This window comes from Zea mays, chromosome 4 (genome assembly GCF_902167145.1).
Source record: "Zea mays cultivar B73 chromosome 4, Zm-B73-REFERENCE-NAM-5.0, whole genome shotgun sequence".
Classification (NCBI taxonomy): domain Eukaryota; kingdom Viridiplantae; phylum Streptophyta; class Magnoliopsida; order Poales; family Poaceae; genus Zea; species Zea mays.
In genome coordinates, this window is record NC_050099.1 from 4,206,399 (window position 1) to 4,229,221 (window position 22,823).

A 22,823-nucleotide genomic window follows, 5' to 3' on the forward strand; every position below is an offset into this window, starting at 1 on the left:
TATGGTAAGGGCAACCCCTATGCTACGAAGCCTGTCTAGTGTTCGACGATGCATGAACTAGTGAACGTCTTGGTTCTTGCAAAAATCTAAGTTCAACTTAGTCTGGTGAGCTAATTCATTGTTCTAGCTATTTAGTTTAAATTAATGGATTGAATATACATAGCAGTCACGCTGGTCCTTATAGTTTAGCAAGAGAGATGCGTGGTGGTTTAGTCGCATCGTATCGAATTGACAGTTCGTAGAATATGTGAATAATGCTCCGGTGGGGGTATATGTTCAAAATAGGTAAAAAGGTTCTATGTGGGTGAAAAGTGGTGGTATTAAATGTTGCAAAATGTTTCTTTCATTTAGTGATGGGGTGGAGTTAATATTATGAAGAGTGCTATGGTTCTATTTAGGTTATGTCTAATTATGTTAATACATGTGTACACTAGGTGTTGTCGAGGTTGCAAAGGAAAATTAATTGTGCTTCTGTGTTGAAGTCAATAATTTGCTTTAGGAGTCTTATAATAGGAAGCCTAAGTTCATTAATCTTTGGGTGTATTCTTTAGCTAAGAAAAATATAGTCTTTATACATAATTGTAGTTCTTGTTAAAGTTAACTTCAGTTAAGCTAGAGTAACTTGATTTATTGTGTTTAGTTGTTTAGCTGCATCTAGTGTGTGACTATGAGTGATGTATTGTGCTTCGCCATTAAGTAATTAATTATCTATTATGTAGCATTATTTAGATTGGTAATATTTCTGTCTATATGCATTCATATGCATAATGCATTTCATTCAGGTGCGATAATTAATCACGTGATGCGGAAGACGACCCCAAGTTGACCCAGGATAATGCAGAGATTGGACATCTCCGCAAGACGACGTCGTCAGTCGAATCAACCTGAAGATGGTTAAATCAAGCAAGTGCTCGACCGAGGGATAATCGTCAAGTGGACATCGCCTAACAACACTAACCTAGTGTTATCCAGGCAAGCCCCGGTGCATGCAACCCCTTTCCTTGTGTTTTAAATACTTTTTGCACACTTAAGTCTAGTGAAATGTGCATTAGGTTCATAGGAGTTACTTGAAACCCTTTGATGCATTGCTTTCCTTGATATCCATACCTTTATAGATACTTCTGTGAAGTATCAAAATATGATTTACAAAAATGCTTAGCCTTGCTTAGATCTTGTGGATAGAGGTTGTCCTCAATTTAACCATGGAGAGGATGGCTTCTACCTGCAAGAATATTTTCATTTGGAGCAATAGTGGGATCTTACTGCAAAGTTCCCTGTGATGCTCTTTCATCCTAAGGAACAGACACAATCCTAAGGATGGAAATACTTAAATCGAGACTTGGGCTAGGAACAGGTGATGCTCCGCCCGGGTTAATTAAGGATTGGATGCGTATGTAGGCCTGTTGATCAAGGACTATCTTATCTAGCCACATGCCCTGAGAATGGGACAGGGTAAGCTTGAACCCGGCTATTCCATACATGAAAAGACAATCGCGCACTGGGCGTGGAGAGATGGCGAGAGTGGCACGTACCCTCCTGGCAACGGATCGCCTAAAAGGGGTGGTGTACTCTCGGGTGGCGCGGACCTGTTCATGCAGTGGAGGATCCGTGGGAATAGTAGACATCAAGGTTTACGAGAAACATATGTCGTGTGGTTAGAGATCCTCAGCTGAGTAAATCGATTCGGATCGCCGTTATATCCCCGGACAGTGGAGACTTGAGCTCCGACCTACAACCTAAGTCAAGATGTGAACACTATGGATAAAAATGATGTTGTATTGATATGATGATGAAATTAGACTAGATGCAAACAGAGTCTATTAAATATTTAATCTGGCATTAAAATATTGAAAGTAAGGACTCACTTTAGTAAGCTATTTCTGCAAAAGTATCTAAATTGATTCTTGCTAAAGCCTCTCCTTGACTCCCTTATAACCAGCATACCCTTGAGAGTCTTTTCTTTAGTTGGGTAAGACTTGCTGAGTAATTCCATACTCAGGGTTTTATTCCCTGTTGTTTTTCAGGTTTTAGTTTTGTGCTGCTGCTGATGGTGTTAAGTGCCGGTGGGCTCGGCCTTCTTATATAAGTATACCCCGTCTTTACCTTCTTATTGAGGATGGTCCCTTGAGCTAGCATATATTTCAAAACTACAAATAATTTATAATAGTTCAAAGTTATTTCTTTGAATCACTTTTGTAATCACTCCGATCATGTATAAAGTAAAATTTTTGTAACTTGTAAAATTTGGTAATAAGATTTCCGCTGCAAACTGTTGTGTGTGTGATTTGTGTTACTTAATCCCGCGGTTCTGGTTGTAAGTGGTTTATCTGGGGTCCTTGGGGCACTCGGACGGATCCTGTTAAGTTATTTGGTGCACATGCATAGCCGTCTGAGGTCGTTGAGACAAGGACAGGTGCATGTGGGCCCAATAACTTGGGAGGTTCTGCCACACTATGGCTTTAGTCCAGTGCAAGTATACATAGCAATATAGATTTTGACAATAAATGGTTCAACGATGAGCCACCCATTCTCTAACGAGGGATTTTTTTTCATGAGTTATGACGTTAGTCGTGCTTGCAGTGTAGTTGTGTACGGAGTATGAGATAATAGAACTTATGGTAACTCCTCCACATAATAGAGTTAGGCCTCCTTTGGATTGAAATTTCCTGTTTCCTATGTTTTTTTTGTGAAAATGAACTGATTTCTGTGAAATTCATATATGATTCCTGTGAAATTCCTGCATTCTAAAGTAGATCTTAGATTCTTGTATGAGTTGATTGTATTGTATATGATATAGGAAACAAATTGTAGAATACTGTAATAAATAAATCGTACAATATCATGTGCCATGTAATAAACCATTTTTTTGTTTTTTCAATTCATAAATATAGATGTGCCTGGACCAACGATTTCAAGTCGTCCGATTAACCAGTCTAGTCAGTCAGGAAGCCATGATTAGGCTTAACAACTCAATTAGGTCTCCTGATCGTCGGATCGTCTGACTAATCGTTACCTAGACGTGATTAATCACCTGACTTGGAAGACCCAGCGACCAGATGATGTTTATTACTAAATGGATCTGCGGACTGCCGACTTTGGGGTGTTGTGGATGAAGCCTTGGGTGCAACGCAGAGTCTCCGGGGACGAAATCTGCCTCGGGGTGTTGGTGCTTCTAATGTTGGTACCTTCTCTGAGCCTAGGACCTATGTTAGGACGGCTAGGAAGCGACCAAGAAATGCATCTATCAAAGATTTACAACAAGAAGATGACAGTGATAATGAAGATGATGACCCAAACCCACCTTAGGCTGAAGATCCAACACCTGCTGAATCAGCAAGAGCAATGGAGGAGGAATCTCAATCATTTGGAGGGACAACTGATGATGTATTTCATTTAGATGAAGATCTACTGCATTAGGTCACTAGTAAGTTTGTATTTAATTTTGCTTATTAAATGGTTGTCTTGGTTGGTTCCTGTTCCAACAACCATTATCCAGTATCTGACTATCGGAGTATCAATTGTGCACTGTCCATTTTCCAGTATTAGTAATTTAGTATTCCAGTTTCAATTCCAAATTTCTAATTGAAACTCTCTGGTTCTACTAGACTTGTGTAAGTTCTAAGTTGTGTTATTCTTTGTTGTTGCCTGATTGGTGATTGGCTAATTGCCTCTACTTAATACCGAGTATAGTATAGAACTATATATCTGTAGTTCATTAGTTCTAGTCTATAACTCTATACATAATTATATATTTATATATATACATATATATAATATATGTCCTGGTCCTGGAGATATACATGATGATTAGATGGACGATCAAGGGCGATTAGGTCCGACGAGTCGTCCAGGTCGTCTCCCTAATCGCGATTAATCGTCTGGTCGCCTAGTGAGGACGACTAGATGACGAGACGACATGAAATCATTGGTCTAGACAAAATGCGTCTGTGAGAAGTCGCAAACATGTTATGTTTGTACTTTGTTCCTGTTGTAACCGTCATCAGAGACGCGTATAGATAATACATGACTGTGATGACTTTTTTCATAGACGCGTTAAGTGTCTCTAATAACAATAGTGGCGTAGCTAGGATTTTATCATGAGGTATATCATAACAAAAATTTCCATAAATAATTTGGTATACAATTTTTTTCTCGAATGCACAAAACAATTGTACATCATTATATTAAGAAGAAAAGGAGTTTAGTCCAAAATGGATAGGAACAAAACAACATACGAAACAACACATGAACCAAATTCGGTATACAATTTAGAATATAAAGATAAGAATAGCATACGAAAATATAGATTTAACATTTAACTTCATAAATACATACATTAGAATACAAATAGAATATATATCAGTTTTATTTCTAGGCTTTAGTGGACTGGTGGTCCGGTGGACCTGCTTAGGGCCATCCCGAACCACCCGCGGGCTACGCCACTAGATAACAAGTTACCATAGACATGTGTTGCGGTTAATCCAGACCTGTTATGGCCTTATGTGAGATACGTCATACCTACGTCTTTAATCTCTACTAATATAAAAGCGAGATTTTCTCCCTTCGTGTGTCTCCCTTACACATCGGCTAGCTACCACCACGACTCCCTTCCACCGCAAAAATTTAAAAAATGAAGCGCGGGGCGGATGTCCAAGTAGCAAGTATTGGGATCTAACCACTAGAGTTCATTACCATTTGTGATATAAAAAGAATAAATATTGTAAATATTATATTATACAAAGTATAGATATTGTAAATATATGTATACTAATAATTTAGAAATAAAAAATAATCATGTCACACTAAGTCGGCTCTGTGGGCTAAGAAGGCGGCCCTAGCACCGCCCAGTTCTCAGATCGAAACGACACAGGTCCACTTTGAATCTTGGCGGGCTAGTTTATGCCACTATTAAATTGGTCGTGCCTCGGACCGGCCCGCCAGACACGACTCGTTTCGTCATCTATAGTCCAGTACATCCATCCTCATAGTTTCTGATCTCGTGAGCCTGGAAAAAAAGCAAGAGAAAAAACTTTATCACGTCTCACCCCCACACCATATACCTCGCCACACGTCTCTGCCTCTCTCCTCACCATATCGTCGTCCGTCGTCTCAAGGGCAAAATCGTAGGTGTACCATGAGGTGTAGCCCACTCCGTGTGATCCAAACCGTGGAGCACGCATTTAGATCCGCGTGAGGCGAACTACTGCATCCTGCCGCACGCGATAGGGATCAAGACAATAATTCAGAAAATCCTTGTCGGCTAGGTACCGAAGGGAATAAGTATGTCACCGAAGGGAATTAATAATTCTCGTCAGTATTAGGCTAATTCTTTCCGATACATGGCTAATGAGGAGTGGTATTAGTGATTAATTAATTCCCGTCAACCACCAAAGAGAATTAATTAATACTCGTCGGTCATGTGTAGTCGACATTTAACACTAGACTGCGCAAACTCCTGTCGGTCCCGCCCTTGGATGACCTGGATTATAAGTACGTAGATATTGCTTGTGGCCAACGGCAATTAAGACATTATCCCCGTCGGCTTAGATAGCTGACGGGAATTACCCCACGATCAATAACTCTCGTTGGCTATGGTCAAGCCGACGGGAGTTATCCTATGTTGTTGCAAACCAGTAGCCTATTTTACTAATTTCTCATCTAACCACACAAACAACAAGCTTATATTGTATATCAATTCCCATACATCACAAACACCATTCACAATTCACATACATCACATCATCAAATACTTCACATTACAAATTCTTCAAACAAACACATAGAAGCACATATTCATTTCAAATCACAACAACGAGACAAGTTAAATATTTTGTTCACCAAAGCACATAAAATTTAGTTTAACACACACCATTCATCATCCATAACCAAAGACAAACCACAAGTCCAAATATAAAAAAATAGCATACAATGGTTTAGGGACAACCACTTGGATGGTTCGAGCTTTGGTCACTGCCACCACCAGGAGGAGGGTACACAAAGAGGGACTCAACAAAAGTCGATCCAGCTGGTTCAGTTACACTCCCACCCATTCCTAGTGTAGCCTATGTAAGAATGCAAATATCAACAAGTTAAGTATACAAATGTATCAAATCATAAGAATATTTCGAGAGTTACAAAACGTATCTGGTCTTCAGTTGCAGGTATATATGTGGGGGTGATGATTGTTGCATCCCCGATCCCTATTTAATCGACATTTGATTAAGTTTAGATACAATTCATGTGTTGCTATAATAACTAGATGAAATTATACATTAGACAATGTTATAATAGAATTTGCTAAAGATTACCATATTTTACCAATTTCTCATACAATTCACACAAACAACAAGAATATAATGTATATCCATCCACATGCATCACAAACACCATTCACAACTCACTTACATCACATCATCAAATACTTCACATTACAAATTCCTCAAACAAACACATAGAAACACATATTCATTTTGTCGGTGTTTTGGACCAGGGGTCCTCAACCAACTAGTGAAACGATATTGCGTGCCCTAGACCCAGATGGTGATTTGAGTTGACACAAGCGATTTATCCTGGTTTGGACTACGAGAGGCCATACTTCCAGCAGAGGTGGGATGATGCTTATATTACTCACACAAAAGTGCTCGTGGTAGGGGTTACAAGCATAGCGGGAGAGGGGTGGATCCTAAGTCCCAGCTGGTGATTGAGGCAAGTCCCAATACCAGGTAGGGGAGAAGAATGATCAAGTGTTCGCCTGCCTTGTGTCTCCCTGTTCCTTGTGGAGCCGTGAACTATCCTATTTATAAGCTCGGGGAGAGTTGCCTTGTAGATGGGAGCCAACTACATGCTGTGAAGGGGTGTCTTCATAACCTATAGACAATATGGCCTTGTACTTTGCCGTTGACTTGGGCTTGCTTGTTTTCTGCTGAGAGCAGAGGCCGAGGCTGAGGGCTTGGTCACGTACCCGAGCCCCCTGGCGTGGGATTTCCCATACCGTAGTGGTTGACATAGTGCCTGTCATGGGAAAAAGCTTCTTATGGGATGCGTCAGCTCTACTATTTCTGATGATGTTGGGAAGTCCTCTGCCATAGGTATCGAGGGAAGAACTGAGCTCGGGCAAGGCGGAGGTCCGTCTGAGGTTGCGACCGAGTCTTGTCTTGAGATTTGATGACGTGTGCCACACTCGATGGAGTGGCCTTCCACGGGATTCACAGGGGACAGGTAGCCGAGGCTGGGTTCGAGCGAGGCGGAGCCTACGCCCAAGGTCGAGTTCTGTATTGGGCGAGGCGAAACTTGCGCCCGAGGTCTTGGTCCGCATCATGTCATATTACGCGTCCCATCAAGGGTTATCAAGCGGCATGCACATGCGTAATGATGTTGGTGAATCTTTGATAAGACCGCGGTCCTGTTGAACGATTCGCCTGTAGCCCAACGTGAGGTAGGTGTCCGCATTGAATGCGGTTGTCTCCCAACGGCCCTCGGGAAAGTTTTGTCTTTATCGCCTAAGGCGGGCACGGACAAGGTGGACATGGCTGCCCTAGGATGAGGGAGCCTCAGCCGGGACGAAGATTCTCCCGAGCTTACATCTCGCCCGAGACAGGCCTCGGGCGAGGCGGAGTTTTGGGAAGACCCCTGAGGGGAACCTCAGGGGAGACAGAGTTTTGGTTCCTTATTCTAGGAGGACATACCTTGATAGAGTCCTTAGGATTTTAGGTGCGTTTTAGGGGCCTAATCTGGGTACCCCTAATTATCGTACCCGACAGTAGCCCCCGAGCCTTCCAAAGAAGTGTTTCGACACTTGTTTAGAGGTTCTTCTGTTCTTTGTGCGAGTACACTATCTTTTCCTAAGGAGTGGAAGATTTTTTACTTATGGGTGCACGCGAGCGCACCTGTCGGTTGTAGCCCCCGAGGCCCTGAAGGAGTAGTTGACTCCTTCAGGGTCTTTGTTTTTACCTCTATAGGCATGGTGGACTCTGTTTGTCACCTGCCACAGCCTAGGCGCGAAGGGAGCCCCCGAGCATTCTATGTCATTTTGTAGGAGTTTCCAACAAATTTGCCACATCATGGGTTGCAAGGGTAGTCCCAAGCCTTTGCGTGGGTCTAGAGGACGATCGGTGGGCGCCTTGACTTTTTTGGTTATACGCCTCTTTGTCGCCTCTCCGGAAAGAGGAAGAGGGGGACGACGCGATGCTGCTCTCGGTGGGCAACGAGCATGACGTCTCCAGTGAGCTGCTAACGGGTAACCCGAGCGAAGGCCCGATCTCCGTTTGATAGGAGTCGACTAGTGGTCCAGAGACGTGCCCCAAAAGTACCTGTGGGTGATTCGCCTGGTCCCGATCCCATTTGATGGGGTCCAAGGGCTCGATTGCCTCCCCCCGATGGGATACCATCACGAATCTCTCTCAAGGGTCTCGGATATGTCTTAGGGTATCTCGGGATCATAGCCTGAGCCTTTGATGTTTACGAACATACCCATAGTCATCCCTGACTATGTTCTGGGGCGATTGTGATATCCTTCCGAGGGGCGAACCTTCGAACCACTGATCAATAACGGGCCTAGAGCCCATGTGTTCTAGGGCAATCTCCCGAGCCTTACCGGGGGCTTGACCTTCTAACCCCTAAGCAGTAGGTGAGGTCTCTCCTCTTCTTTCTCGAGGAAGGAAGCCCGAGGTGGAGACACCCTCTTCTGCTACCTGCAAAGTGGAAAAGGAGGCACATGAGAGAGTGGGAGAGGGGTGCATCTTTTGATGCGTTATGTGAAGCGGTGCTAGCTGGCTGACGTCAGGAAGAGTGGGTATTTAATGCAACGGGAAGCTTCGGCCCGTAGGCCGATCGTTGCGGCACGCGTGCACGTGGATTTCGAAGCGACCTAGCCCATTCCTGGTTTGGACTCAGGATGGCTCAGCCCACGCCTCGGTGATTCTGCTCGCCCCTATAAATTCACCCGAGAGGGGCTCTTCGGTTCTTTACTTCCCTCTCTTGCTTTCCTACCCTAGCCTCCTTCTGCCTTAGCCGCAAAAAACTCATGCGCTCTTCTCCCATCTTCTTCGTTAGCTACGATGGCTAAGAAGTTGAGCGTTCTCCCTCCTTGCGACCCATGGCTCATTTCCTCAGTTACCGACGAGGATCTAGAGGCGTTGGTGGATGTCGGGCTACTTCGCCCCCGCTCCCATGGCCTGCAGCCCAAGTGGAATGCGCCGGGCGACATCGCTTTCCACGAGCGGGGGTTCTGGGTGCCAGCGAGTCGCTTCATGTGGGCGCTCCTACACTACTACGGGGTGGAGCTCCACAAATTCAACCCTAGCTCCACCTCTTCCACACAGAGGCGTTCTCCCTCTCCTCCAACGTGAAGAAGGTGCGCCACATGGCTCGGGCTGGTGGCTGCATGCTCCTGCCGCGCTCAGATCGAGCGTAACTGTACATCCCTGCCATCCTCACCTCATCAAACAAGGGGTGGCAGAGTTGATGGTTCTACCTCCCCAACGACGATGGGCGGCTGCCGGCATATACGCAGCGTGTTGTCTTTGCGATGGCAGAACACTGGCGGTGGGGCTCCCCTCGAGAGCTTCAGGCCCAGCTGAACCCGCTGTTGGACGCCTTGCGTAGGCTCCAGGAGCGTGGTCTTACTATGGCCGGGGTCGTCATCGCTTTCTACTGGAGGAGGGTATTGCCGCTGACCGAGTGTCGGCTTCGTCTGGATGAGATGACGTCGGATGCCTCTGTCGAAAGCTCTCGGATGGCCTCGGCCACCCTCTCCACCAATGAACTCCTCCGGTGGGTGAAAGGGGCGGTGGGGAGGACTACACCACTCCCGTCCTGATGTGCCCCGACCAAAGCTACGTGTCCCTAGTGAGTTTTTGCTCTTTTCCTTCAGTTTCTAGCCATTTCCTTCTCGTCTCATCCCTTCTATCCCTTTTGCAGGGATTGCGGGACTATCGAACCGCCTGACCCCGGTTCTGGAGGACGCGACTGGTAGGGCGGTGCGTTGCTTGGCTATCGAGGAGAAGAAGAAAGATGCAGACAAGAAGTGGGCCCATAAAAAGATGCTAGCCCACGACACATTGGAGAAGTGCCGCATGGCACAGGCAAGGGAGGGGATGCTACGGGAGGCCTCTCCCAGCATAGAGTATGATGATGACGATGATGACAATGAGGGCATGGAGGTCCGACTGGGCTTCAGCCTCGAGGCTGAACTTTGGTCTGCGTTAGCCTCGGCAGGCCCATTCATTGGCGCAGACGTACCCACGCAGGGGCTGACAGCGTCCCTATCCGAGGCGCGGACGTCAGCCAAGTCGGACCCCATCCTCATAGCCATAGATGAGGCATGGGCCATGGAGGAGAGACCGCTACCCTGCCTCAGGTGCCTGCCATGGGGATCGTGGAGGAAAAAGTCATCGTACCGCTCCAAGTGCCCACCACGGGGCAAAGGGGCCCAAGGAGCCGGAAGCCGAGGGTGGACGTGGATGTCGTACCTCGGTCCGGGGTAAGCTGCTGAACTATGAGCGTAGCTTCTTTGTACTCGAGGTCTCTCTGTGACCTTTCCTTTGTTGTGTTTTAGCACTAAGCGCCGAGCCCACAAGCCGACCTTAACCGCTACCAATGCGGTGAAGCGCAACATTAGGACGTCGACCAGGGCCACATCCCGCTCCCACGTGTGGCTCGACGCTGCCAAGGAAAGGAGGCCATCCAACAGGGTGCCGAAGCGACCCGGATTGTCCTCAGTGGGTAGGCCGGGTAGGATGCTACTGTCGCAGAGGCGGCCATGGCCCCTCCGGCGCCACTGGTCGAGGCCATCCTAGTGATCTCTACCGAGGAGGCGGCGGGGGTGGCAGACGCAACGTCGACCATGGCATCGCCCACCGTCTCGGACCTCCTACGCGGCATCCCCGACACCCCAGATGCCACCCGGAGCCCCGAGGCGGCTAACTTCGAGGGGGCCCAGTCCCTCGAGGCGACCTGGGGAATCAGTCGAGGAGCATATCATCCCACCCCCATCATCGGGGTGGGTGGTGACCTTGTTCGCGCTGGACTATACCTCTCGACGTGGGAAGGGCCGACCCTGACATAGATGGCACTGAGGGCAACCCCTACTTGGTCCTCGATGACGCAAAGGAGAAGTAGATGTGGTCAGAATTCCGAACAATAGATCGGGTAAGGGAATCATTCCTTAGCGCTAGAGATCCCTTCCGCTGAGTGGTGTGATGATGTGGCTCTTCTCCTTTACAGGGGCTTATGCGAAGTCCGCGACCAAGTCGATTTTCATTCATCGTGAGCGCGACGTCTGGGCCGTGTTGCAACACCATCAGGCCATGTTGTGTCGTTCAAACGAACAACTGGCTTTGAAGAGTGTCGAGGCGATGGACCTATTGTCACTATGCGCGGAATTAAAGGACGAGGTCGTGGCCACATGCGGGAGGGTGGTGCCACTACAAGAGGAGGTGCGACTGCTGAATGAGAGAGTGGCGCTGCTGGATCAGGAGGCGATGAAGTCGCTGAGGGAGAGGGTGGTCCCGCTGGAGGAGGAGGTGCGACGACTGAAGGAAAGTCTTCTAGCGGTGGCCGGTGAACGAGATGAGTCTCGGCGCCAAGCCATCGATGCCTTTCTCCGTGCTGACTCCCTTGCGAGGGATCTGGAGACCGAGCGATCTGCCCAAAGCCTAAGGGCCTAGATGGAAGGTAAGCATTGTTGCCTCATCTTATCTATTTGGGTCCCTTCTGGCCATGTCTCTCAGTGTCTCTATTCTCTTCAAGAGCTCCAGAAGGATTTGGACATCTCCATCCAGACCTCTAAGACGCTCTCCCAGGCCGTGGACCAAATAATGGCCGAGCTGAAGGAGTTGTCCGACCTTGGTGCCGTGGATGTCCCCTCAGGTGAGTGCTCGCAGAGCCATACGCAAGCCCTGAGTGGCTACGTGCAGAGTGAACTCTGCGAGGAAATCCACCTCAGGGTGAAGCGGGCGTTGGCCGTAGCCGCCTCCCATTACGAGATCAATCTTGAGCGGGTGTGCGAAGGTTACATTCTGCTAGACGAGCGTGACCTCGTCGAGGCCAAGATGTAGAGGCTCACCAATGTTGTTGAGGGGCCGGGCTCGACGTTGGCGTCCCACTTTAGGCCTTGTTCGGTTATTCCATGTGTATTGGAGTGTATTGGGATGTATTTTGACTTGCTATGGATTTAAACCGACTCAATACCACTCAATCCACATGGATTAACGGTGAAACGAACAATGAGGTGGTTCCGCCGGTGTTGTCCCCTTTTGCCGGGTCTTAGGCCCTGTTCCAATCTCGCGAGATAAACTTTAGCAGCTATTTTTTAGCTACTTTTAGCCATTTATAATCTAAACATGAGAGCTAATGGTGATAATTGAAACTAAACTTTAGCACTTCAATTCATATAGCTAAAGTTTAGCAGGAAGCTAAAGTTTAGCTCATGAGATTGAAACGGGGCCTTACTCCATCGCGGCACCTCCTGATGACCCCGAGGGTGACTTGCTACCTCTCCGAGCCTGGTAGACCCCCTTTTGCCCTGCGGGGTTTGTAAGGAATATTTTAAGTTGTTTGTATAAATCATGTTTCAGACTTTTCGTTTTTGGCACTGTTTTGATGTTTCACTGTGCTAGTTTTTCCCTTAGTCTAGTCATCCTGTCATTCCACGGAGTTCCCATTGGAACACGAGTTACCTTTCAGGAGGAGGATAGTGTAGGGATGGCAGTGGGTAAGGTAACCAGTGGGCACACGAAGCCATACTCATACCCACTAGGAAAAAATTGACCCGTACCCATACCCACTACCCATCATGGGTATAAAATTACGCCATACCCATACCCACCATGGGTAGCGGGTACCCATCGGGTACCCATACCCATTAACATTACGATAGACATGATCATTTGAATCGCAAAAATAAGTACCAGCATAACAAATGTATCGAACCCAACATAATTTTATCACAGGTTCAACATATTCAACATTAAATGGCAATATAATGCCTTCAAATCACACAAAACATAGCATTGATTCTACTCGTGCCCTAATAGGGTTTTTACCCATCGGGAGCAAATTCATTTTATATGAGACATATAAATCTGGACCCACATGTCATATATTAGTGGGTTCCCCATCGGGTAGCGGGTATGGGGCAACAGAGAACATACCCACGCCCACCGTACCCGATGGGCATAACAAATGACCTAATAAAATACCCATGGGTATCAAAATCTGCCATACCCGTGCCCTAATAGGGTTTTTACCCATCGGGTTTCGGGTTTCGGGTACCCATTGCCATCCCTAGGATAGTGAGTGGGGAAACCATATCCCGGAGGTGTAGGTGTTCCCGTTGCTCAGGGGCGGATCCAAGGGGTGGGCAAGGTGGGCCATGACCCCACCTCTATTTTTTAACCCTTTATACCTAGGTTTAGGTACACACCAAAATAAACAAATTTTTGTATAGTTAGCGTGGACAAATCTAATTAAAACTAGGTTTTGATCTATTTTTCCGTCGACGCTTCACTGCTCAGTCCACTCTTCACCTGAGCCATTTGATTCTCCCTAGCGCAAGCCCAGTCGTGGCTCACTCACTTCTTCGGTCATCGACTGACCAGTAAGTCGTTGACCTAACCCGCCCGTTGCAGCGCACCTTGCCTTCTCATCACTCATCAGCTCGTCGACTCGTCGGGGTCCTGTAGACAACGTTGATATTTTGCCTCCTAGTCCGCACCAGCTGATGGGCAAGTTGTTGGTGGGACCATGGTGTCACCTGTCCCTCGCTAACTCATTAGAGTTCCACCACGCCGTTGCAACACGACAATGAGTGTCGCTTGCCGTCACCGTCATCTATCGCTACCTTGCTTCCTGCACTCGCTCCTCCAAGATGTCGTCGTCTCACCAACGCCATCTCACGACAATTTCGATGACTCGCCAGAACGACGCACCGATGCGGCTGCTCCGCCCTAGTGCCTCGTCCTCAGTCAGTCCACATATTTTCTCTCTCTAGCTCTCCTTTTGGTAGCCAAAAAGGTTTTTTGTATTCATATCTGAAAGGGAATTAGGCTTACACCTAGTTCCTATATAATTTTGGTGGTTGAATTGCCCAACACAAATCTTTGGACTAACTAGTTTGTTCTAGTGTATAAGTTATACAGGTGTCAAAGGTTCACAACATAGCCAATAAAATGACCAAGTGTTGGGTTCAACAAAAGGGCAAAGAGCCAACCGAAGGCCCTCTGGTCTGGGCGCACCGGACTGTCCGGTGTGCCACCGGACAGTGTCCGGTGCACCACCGGACAGTGTCCGGTGCACCAGGGGACTCCAGCTCGAACTCGCCACCTTCGGGAATTTCCAGGGGCTCTCGCACTATAATTCACCGGACTGTCCGGTGTACACCGGACAGTGTCCGGTGCGCCATGGAGAAGCGGCCTCAGGAACTCTTCAGCTTCGGGAAAAGCCAACGGCTCGTCCGCTATAATTCACCGGACATGTCCGGTGTGCACCGGACTGTCCGGTGTGACTCCAGCGCAACGGCTATCCCGCGCCAACGGCTACCTGCAGAGGCATTAAATGCGCCGCAGCGCGCGCAGACGTCAGGTTTGCCCATACTGGCGCACCGGACAATGAACAGGAGCTGTCCGGTGCGCCACCGGACATCAAGGGTGGCCCACAAGTCAGAACTCCAACGGTCAGATTCCAACGGCACTGATGACGTGGCAGGGGCACCGGACATGTCCGGTGTGCACCGGACTGTCCGGTGCGCCATCGAGCAGACTGGCTCCCCAACGGCCACATTTGGTGGTTGGGGCTATAAATACCCCAACCACCCCACATTCATGGTAATCCAAGTTTTCCACTTCTCAACCACTTACAAGAGCTAGGCATTCAATTCTAGACACATTCAAAGAGATCAAATCCTCTCCAATTCCACACAAAACCCTAGTGACTAGAGAGAGTGATTTGCCGTGTTCTTTTGAGCTCTTGCGCTTGGATCGCATTCTTTCTTTCTCTTTCGCTCTTGTGATCAACACTCAATTGTAACCAAGGCAAGAGGCACCGATTGTGTGGTGGCCCTTGCGGGGAAGTTTTGTTCCCGGTTGATTGAGAGGAAGGAAAGCTCACTCGGTCCGAGGGACCGTTTGAGAGAGGGAAGGGTTGAAAGAGACCCGGCCTTTGTGGCCTCCTCAACGGGGAGTAGGTTTGCAAGAACCGAACCTCGGTAAAACAAATCCACGTGTCACGCTCCTTATTTGCTTGCGATTTGTTTTGCGCCCTCTCTTGCGGACTCATTTATTATTACTAACGCTAACCCCGGCTTGTAGTTGTGATTATTTTTGTAAATTTCAGTTTCGCCCTATTCACCCCCCCTCTAGGCGACTATCAATTGGTATCAGAGGCCGGTGCTTCATTAGAGCCTAACCGCTCGAAGTGATGTCGGGAGATCACGCCAAGAAGGAGATGGAGACCGGCGACGACAAGCCCACTACAAGCCAAGGGAGCACTTCATCTTCATCGAAAGAGTCCCGCACCAAGAGAAGAGAGAAGAAAAAGAAATCCTCCAAGCGGAAGGAGAAAAGATCTTCCTCTTCTCACCATAAGGAGAAGAAGGAAAAATCTTCTCACAAGCCGCATCGGAGTGGGGACAAGCACAAAAGGATGAGGAAGGTGGTCTTCTACGAGACCGACACTTCATCGACCTCCACCTCCGGCTCCGACGCGGCGTCCGTCACTTCTAAGCGCCAAGAGCGCAAGAAGTATAGTAAGATCCCCCTACGCTACCCTCGCATTCCTAAACATACACCTTTACTTTCCGTCCCATTAGGCAAACCACCAACTTTTAATGGTGAAGATTATGCTATGTGGAGTAATTTGATGCGATTTCATCTAACCTCTCTCCACAAAAGAATATGGGATGTTGTTGAGTATGGTGTACAGGTACCATCAATAGGGGATGAGGACTATGACACGGACGAAGTGGCCCAAATCGAGCACTTCAACTCCCAAGCCGCAACCATCCTCCTTGCCTCCCTAAGCAAGGAGGAATACAACAAAGTACAAGGATTGAAGAACGCCAAGGAGATTTGGGACCTACTCAAGACGGCGCACGAGGGTGATGAACTCACCAAGATCACCAAGCCGGAAACGATCGAGGGGGAGCTCGGTCGCTTCCGTCTTCGCCAAGGGGAGGAGCCGCAAGACATGTACAACCGGCTCAAGACCTTGGTGAACCAAGTGCGCAACCTCGGAAGCACAAAATGGGATGACCACGAAGTGGTTAAGGTTATTCTAAGAGCTCTTATTTTCCTTAACCCCACACAAGTTCAATTAATTCGTGGTAATCCAAGATATCCACTAATGACCCCCGAGGAAGTCATCGGGAATTTTGTTAGTTTTGAATGCATGATTAAGGGCTCCAAGAAGATCAACGAGCTTGACGAGCCTTCCACATCCGAGGCGCAACCGGTGGCCTTTAAGGCAACGGAGGAGAAGAAGGAGGAGTCTACACCAAGTAGACAACCAATTGACGCCTCCAAGCTCGACAACGAGGAGATGGCCCTAATCATCAAAAGCTTCCGGCAAATCCTCAAGCAACGGAAGGGGAAGGACTACAAACCCCGTTCCAAGAAGGTTTGCTACAAGTGTGGTAAGCCCGGTCACTTCATTGCAAAATGTCCTATGTCTAGTGACAGTGACAGGGGCGACGACAAGAAGGGAAGAAGAAAGGAGAAGAAGAGGTATTACAAGAAGAAGGGCGGCGATGCCCATGTTTGTCGGGAGTGGGACTCCGACGAAAGCTCAAGCGACTCCTCCGACGACGAGGACGCCGCCAACATCGCCGTCACCAAAGGCCTCCTCTTCCCCAACGTCGGCCACAAGTGCCTTATGGCCAAGGACGGCAAAAAGAAGGTAAAATCAAAGTCCTCCACTAAATATGAAACATCTAGTGATGAGGATGATAAAAATGAGGAGGATAACTTGCGTATTCTTTTTGCCAACCTTAACATGGAACAAAAGGAAAAATTAAATGAGCTAATTAGTGCTATCCATGAAAAGGATGATCTCTTGGACTCCCAAGAGGATTTCCTAATCAAGGAAAACAAGAAACATGTTAAGGTTAAAAATGCTTATGCTCTAGAAAGAGAAAAATGTGAAAAATTATCTAGTGAGCTAAGCACTTGCCATGAGATTTTAGACAACCTTAGAAATGAAAATGCTAATTTGTTGGCTAAGGTTGATTCTCATGTTTGCATTGATCCTAGAAATGATGATGTTGATTTGCTCGCTAGGATTGATGAATTGAATGCTTCCATCGCTAGCCTTAGAAATGAGAATGAGAAATTAATTGCTAAGGCTAAGGATTTTGATATTTGCAATACTACTATTTCTGACCTTAGAACTAAGAATGATTTGTTGCATGCTAAGGTTATTGAATTAAAGTCTTGCAAACCCTCTACATCTACTATTGAGCATGTGTCCATTTGCACTAGATGTAGAGATATTAATGTTGATGCTATCCATGATCACCTTGCCTTAATTAAAAAACAAAATGATCACATAGCACAACTTAATGCTAAAATTAGAGAGCATGACTTAGAAAATGAAAAATTTAAATTTGCTAGAAGCATGCTCTATAATGGGAGACGCCCGGGCATTAAGGACGGCATTGGCTTTCAAAGGGGAGACAATGTCAAAATTAATGCCCCTCCTAAGAACTTGTCTAACTTTGTTAAGGGCAAGGCTCCCATGCCTCAGGATAACGAGGGTTACATTTTGTACCCTGCCGGGTATCCTGAGAATAAGAGTAAGAAAATTCATTCTAGGAAGTCTCACTCTGGCCCTAATTATGCTTTTATGTATAAGGGTGAGACATCTAGATCTAGGCAACCAACCCATGCCAAGTTGCCTAGAAAGAAAACTATTAATGCATTAAATGATCATGCCATTTCATTTAAAACTTTTGATGCATCTTATGTGTTGACTAGCAAATCTGGCAAGGTAGTTGCCAAAATTGTTGGGGGCAAACACAAGGGCTCCAAGACTTGTGTTTGGGTACCCAAAGTTCTTGTATCTAATGCTAAAGGACCCAAAACCGTTTGGGTACCTAAAACAAAGAACTAAGCTTGTTTTGTAGGTTTATGCATCCGGGGGCACAAGTTGGATACTCGACAGCGGGTGCACAAACCACATGACCGGGGAGAAAAAGATGTTCTCCTCATATGAGAAAAACAAAGACCCCCAACGAGCTATCACATTTGGGGATGGAAATCAAGGGTTGGTCAAAGGTTTGGGTAAAATTGCTATTTCACCTGACCATTCCATTTCCAATGTTTTTCTTGTTGATTCATTAGATTACAACTTGCTTTCTGTTTCTCAATTATGTCAAATGGGCTACAACTGTCTTTTTACTGATATAGGTGTCACTGTCTTTAGAAGAAGTGATGATTCAATAGCATTTAAGGGTGTGTTGGAGGGTCAGCTATACTTAGTAGATTTTGATAGAGCTGAGCTCGACACATGTTTAATTGCTAAGACTAACATGGGTTGGCTCTGGCACCGCCGACTAGCCCATGTTGGGATGAAGAATCTTCATAAGCTTCTAAAGGGAGAGCACATTTTAGGACTAACCAATGTTCATTTTGAGAAAGACAGGATTTGTAGCGCATGCCAAGCAGGGAAGCAAGTTGGCACTCATCATCCACACAAGAACATAATGACGACTGACAGGCCACTGGAGCTCCTACACATGGATCTATTCGGCCCGATCGCTTACATAAGCATCGGCGGGAGTAAGTACTGTCTAGTTATTGTGGATGATTATTCTCGCTTCACTTGGGTATTCTTTTTACAGGAAAAATCTCAAACCCAAGAGACTTTAAAAGGATTCTTGAGACGGGCTCAAAATGAGTTCGGCTTAAGGATCAAGAAAATAAGAAGCGACAATGGGACGGAGTTCAAGAACTCTCAAATTGAGAGCTTCCTTGAGGAGGAGGGCATCAAGCATGAGTTCTCTTCTCCCTACACGCCACAACAAAATGGTGTAGTGGAGAGGAAGAATCGAACTCTTTTGGACATGGCAAGAACCATGCTTGATGAGTACAAGACGCCGGACCGGTTTTGGGCCGAAGCGGTCAACACCGCCTGCTACGCCATCAACCGGTTATATCTTCACCGAATCCTCAAGAAGACATCATATGAACTCCTAACCGGTAAAAAGCCCAATATTTCATATTTTAGAGTTTTTGGTAGCAAATGCTTCATTCTTATTAAAAGAGGTAGAAAATCAAAATTTGCTCCTAAAACTGTAGAAGGCTTTTTACTTGGTTATGACTCAAACACAAGGGCATATAGGGTCTTTAACAAGTCCACTGGACTAGTTGAAGTCTCCTGTGACGTTGTGTTTGATGAAACTAACGGCTCTCAAGTGGAGCAAGTTGATCTTGATGAGATAGGTGAAGAACAGGCTCCATGTATCGCGCTAAGGAACATGTCCATCGGGGATGTGTGTCCTAAGGAATCCGAAGAGCCTCCAAGTACACAAGATCAACCATCCTCCTCCATGCAAGCATCTCCACCAACTCAAAATGAAGATGAGGCTCAAAATGATGAAGAGCAAAATCAAGAAGTCAAGCCACCTCAAGATAAGAGCAATGATCAAGGGGGAGATACAAATGATCAAGAAAAGGAGGATGAGGAAGAACCAAGACCGCCACACCCAAGAGTCCACCAAGCAATCCAACGAGATCACCCCGTCGACACCATCCTCGGCGACATTCATAAGGGGGTAACTACTCGATCTCGGGTTGCTCATTTTTGTGAACATTACTCTTTTGTTTCCTCTATTGAGCCACACAGGGTAGAGGAAGCTCTCCAAGATTCGGATTGGGTGGTGGCAATGCAAGAGGAGCTCAACAATTTCACGCGGAATGAGGTATGGCACTTGGTTCCACGTCCTAACCAAAATGTTGTAGGAACCAAATGGGTCTTCCGCAACAAGCAAGATGAGCATGGTGTGGTGACAAGGAACAAAGCTCGACTCGTGGCCAAAGGGTATTCACAAGTCGAAGGTTTGGATTTTGGTGAAACCTATGCACCCGTAGCTAGGCTTGAGTCAATTCGCATATTATTGGCCTATGCTACTTACCATGGCTTTAAGCTCTATCAAATGGACGTGAAAAGTGCCTTCCTCAACGGACCAATCAAGGAAGAGGTCTATGTTGAGCAACCTCCCGGCTTTGAAGACAGTGAGTACCCTAACCATGTCTATAGGCTCTCTAAGGCGCTTTATGGGCTCAAGCAAGCCCCAAGAGCATGGTATGAATGCCTAAGAGATTTCCTTATTGCTAATGGCTTCAAAGTTGGCAAGGCCGATCCTACACTCTTTACTAAAACTCTTGAAAATGACTTGTTTGTATGCCAAATTTATGTTGATGATATTATATTTGGGTCTACTAACAAGTCTACATGTGAAGAGTTTAGTAGGATCATGACACAGAAATTCGAGATGTCAATGATGGGGGAGTTGAAGTATTTTCTAGGATTCCAAGTCAAGCAACTCCAAGAGGGCACCTTCATTTGCCAAACAAAGTACACTCAAGACATTCTAACCAAGTTTGGGATGAAGGATGCCAAACCCATCAAGACACCCATGGGAACTAATGGGCATCTCGACCTCGACACGGGAGGTAAGTCCGTGGATCAAAAGGTATACCGGTCGATGATTGGTTCATTGCTTTATTTATGTGCATCTCGACCGGACATTATGCTTTCCGTTTGCATGTGTGCAAGATTCCAATCCGACCCTAAGGAATCACACCTTACGGCCGTAAAACGAATCTTGAGATATTTGGCTTATACACCTAAGTTTGGGCTTTGGTACCCTAGGGGATCCACATTTGATTTAATTGGTTATTCGGATGCCGACTGGGCGGGGTGCAAAATCAATAGGAAGAGCACATCGGGGACTTGCCAGTTCTTGGGAAGATCCTTGGTGTCTTGGGCTTCAAAGAAGCAAAATTCGGTCGCTCTTTCCACCGCCGAAGCCGAGTACATTGCCGCAGGACATTGTTGCGCGCAATTGCTTTGGATGAGGCAAACCCTGCGGGACTACGGTTACAAATTAACCAAAGTCCCTTTGCTATGTGATAATGAGAGTGCAATCAAAATGGCCGACAATCCCGTCGAGCATAGCCGCACTAAGCACATAGCCATTCGATATCATTTTCTTAGGGATCACCAACAAAAGGGGGATATCGAGATTTCTTACATTAATACTAAAGATCAATTAGCCGATATCTTTACCAAGCCACTTGATGAACAATCTTTTACCAGACTTAGGCATGAGCTCAATATTCTTGATTCTAGAAATTTCTTTTGCTAAGCTTGCACACATAGCTCATTTGAATACCTTTGATCATATCTCCTTTATATGCTATGACTAATGTGTTTTCAAGTCGATTTCAAACCAAGTCATAGGTATATTGAAAGGGAATTGGAGTATTCGGCGAAGACAAAGGCTTCCACTCCGTAACTCATGCTTCGCCATCACTCCGAGCAACTCTCTCTTCTTTGGGGGAGAAATGAGCATCAAGGAAAAGGACTTCATCCTTGGGGGAGAGAGTAAAAGCTCAAACGCAACAGGACTTCGTCTTTGGTATAATCTTAACTCATTTATTTATGACCAAAGAGGAAGATTGCACTTCGAGGGCTCTATTGACTCCGTTTTTGGCGATTTATGCCAAAAAGGGGGAGAAATGAGCCCAAAGCAAAAGGACCGCACCACCACCACCAAATTCAAAAACTTAGTGCTTTCCAAAAGTCTTTATCATTTGGTATCCTATTGTGTTCAAAAGGGGGAGAAAGTAGTATTTCAAAAATGGTATATCAAAACCCTCTTGAACACTAAGAGGTGGATCTCTTTTAGGGAGAGTTTTGTTTAGTCAAAGGAAAAGCATTTGAAACAGGGGGAGGAAATTTCAAATCTTGAAAATGCTTTGCAAACTCTTATTCATGTACCTTTGACTATTTGCAAAAGATCTTTGAAATGGATTTACAAAAAGAATTTGCAAAAACAAAACATGTGGTGCAAACGTGGTCCAAAATGTTATATAAGAAAGAAACATTCCTTGCATATCTTGTAAGTAGTTATATTGGCTAAATTCCAAGCAACCTTTGCACTTATTTTATGCAAACTAGTTCAATTATGCACTTCTATATTTGCTTTGGTTTGTGTTGGCATCAATCACCAAAAAGGGGGAGATTGAAAGGGAATTAGGCTTACACCTAGTTCCTATATAATTTTGGTGGTTGAATTGCCCAACACAAATCTTTGGACTAACTAGTTTGTTCTAGTGTATAAGTTATACAGGTGTCAAAGGTTCACAACATAGCCAATAAAATGACCAAGTGTTGGGTTCAACAAAAGGGCAAAGAGCCAACCGAAGGCCCTCTGGTCTGGGCGCACCGGACTGTCCGGTGTGCCACCGGACAGTGTCCGGTGCACCACCGGACAGTGTCCGGTGCACCAGGGGACTCCAGCTCGAACTCGCCACCTTCGGGAATTTCCAGGGGCTCTCGCACTATAATTCACCGGACTGTCCGGTGTACACCGGACAGTGTCCGGTGCGCCATGGAGAAGCGGCCTCAGGAACTCTTCAGCTTCGGGAAAAGCCAACGGCTCGTCCGCTATAATTCACCGGACATGTCCGGTGTGCACCGGACTGTCCGGTGTGACTCCAGCGCAACGGCTATCCCGCGCCAACGGCTACCTGCAGAGGCATTAAATGCGCCGCAGCGCGCGCAGACGTCAGGTTTGCCCATACTGGCGCACCGGACAATGAACA

The 22,823-nt window shown here is 46.5% G+C and overlaps 1 long non-coding RNA gene across 1 annotated transcript; it reads left to right on the forward strand.

The window, feature by feature from the left end:
- The first annotated feature begins 3,842 nt into the window (after positions 1 to 3,842).
- Positions 3,843 to 12,412, forward strand: LOC118476854 (uncharacterized). The gene is made up of 4 exons (XR_004857656.1): positions 3,843 to 10,480; positions 10,556 to 11,148; positions 11,224 to 11,673; positions 11,757 to 12,412. It is a non-coding gene; the product is annotated as an uncharacterized lncRNA (long non-coding RNA).
- The last annotated feature ends 10,411 nt before the right edge of the window (positions 12,413 to 22,823 follow it).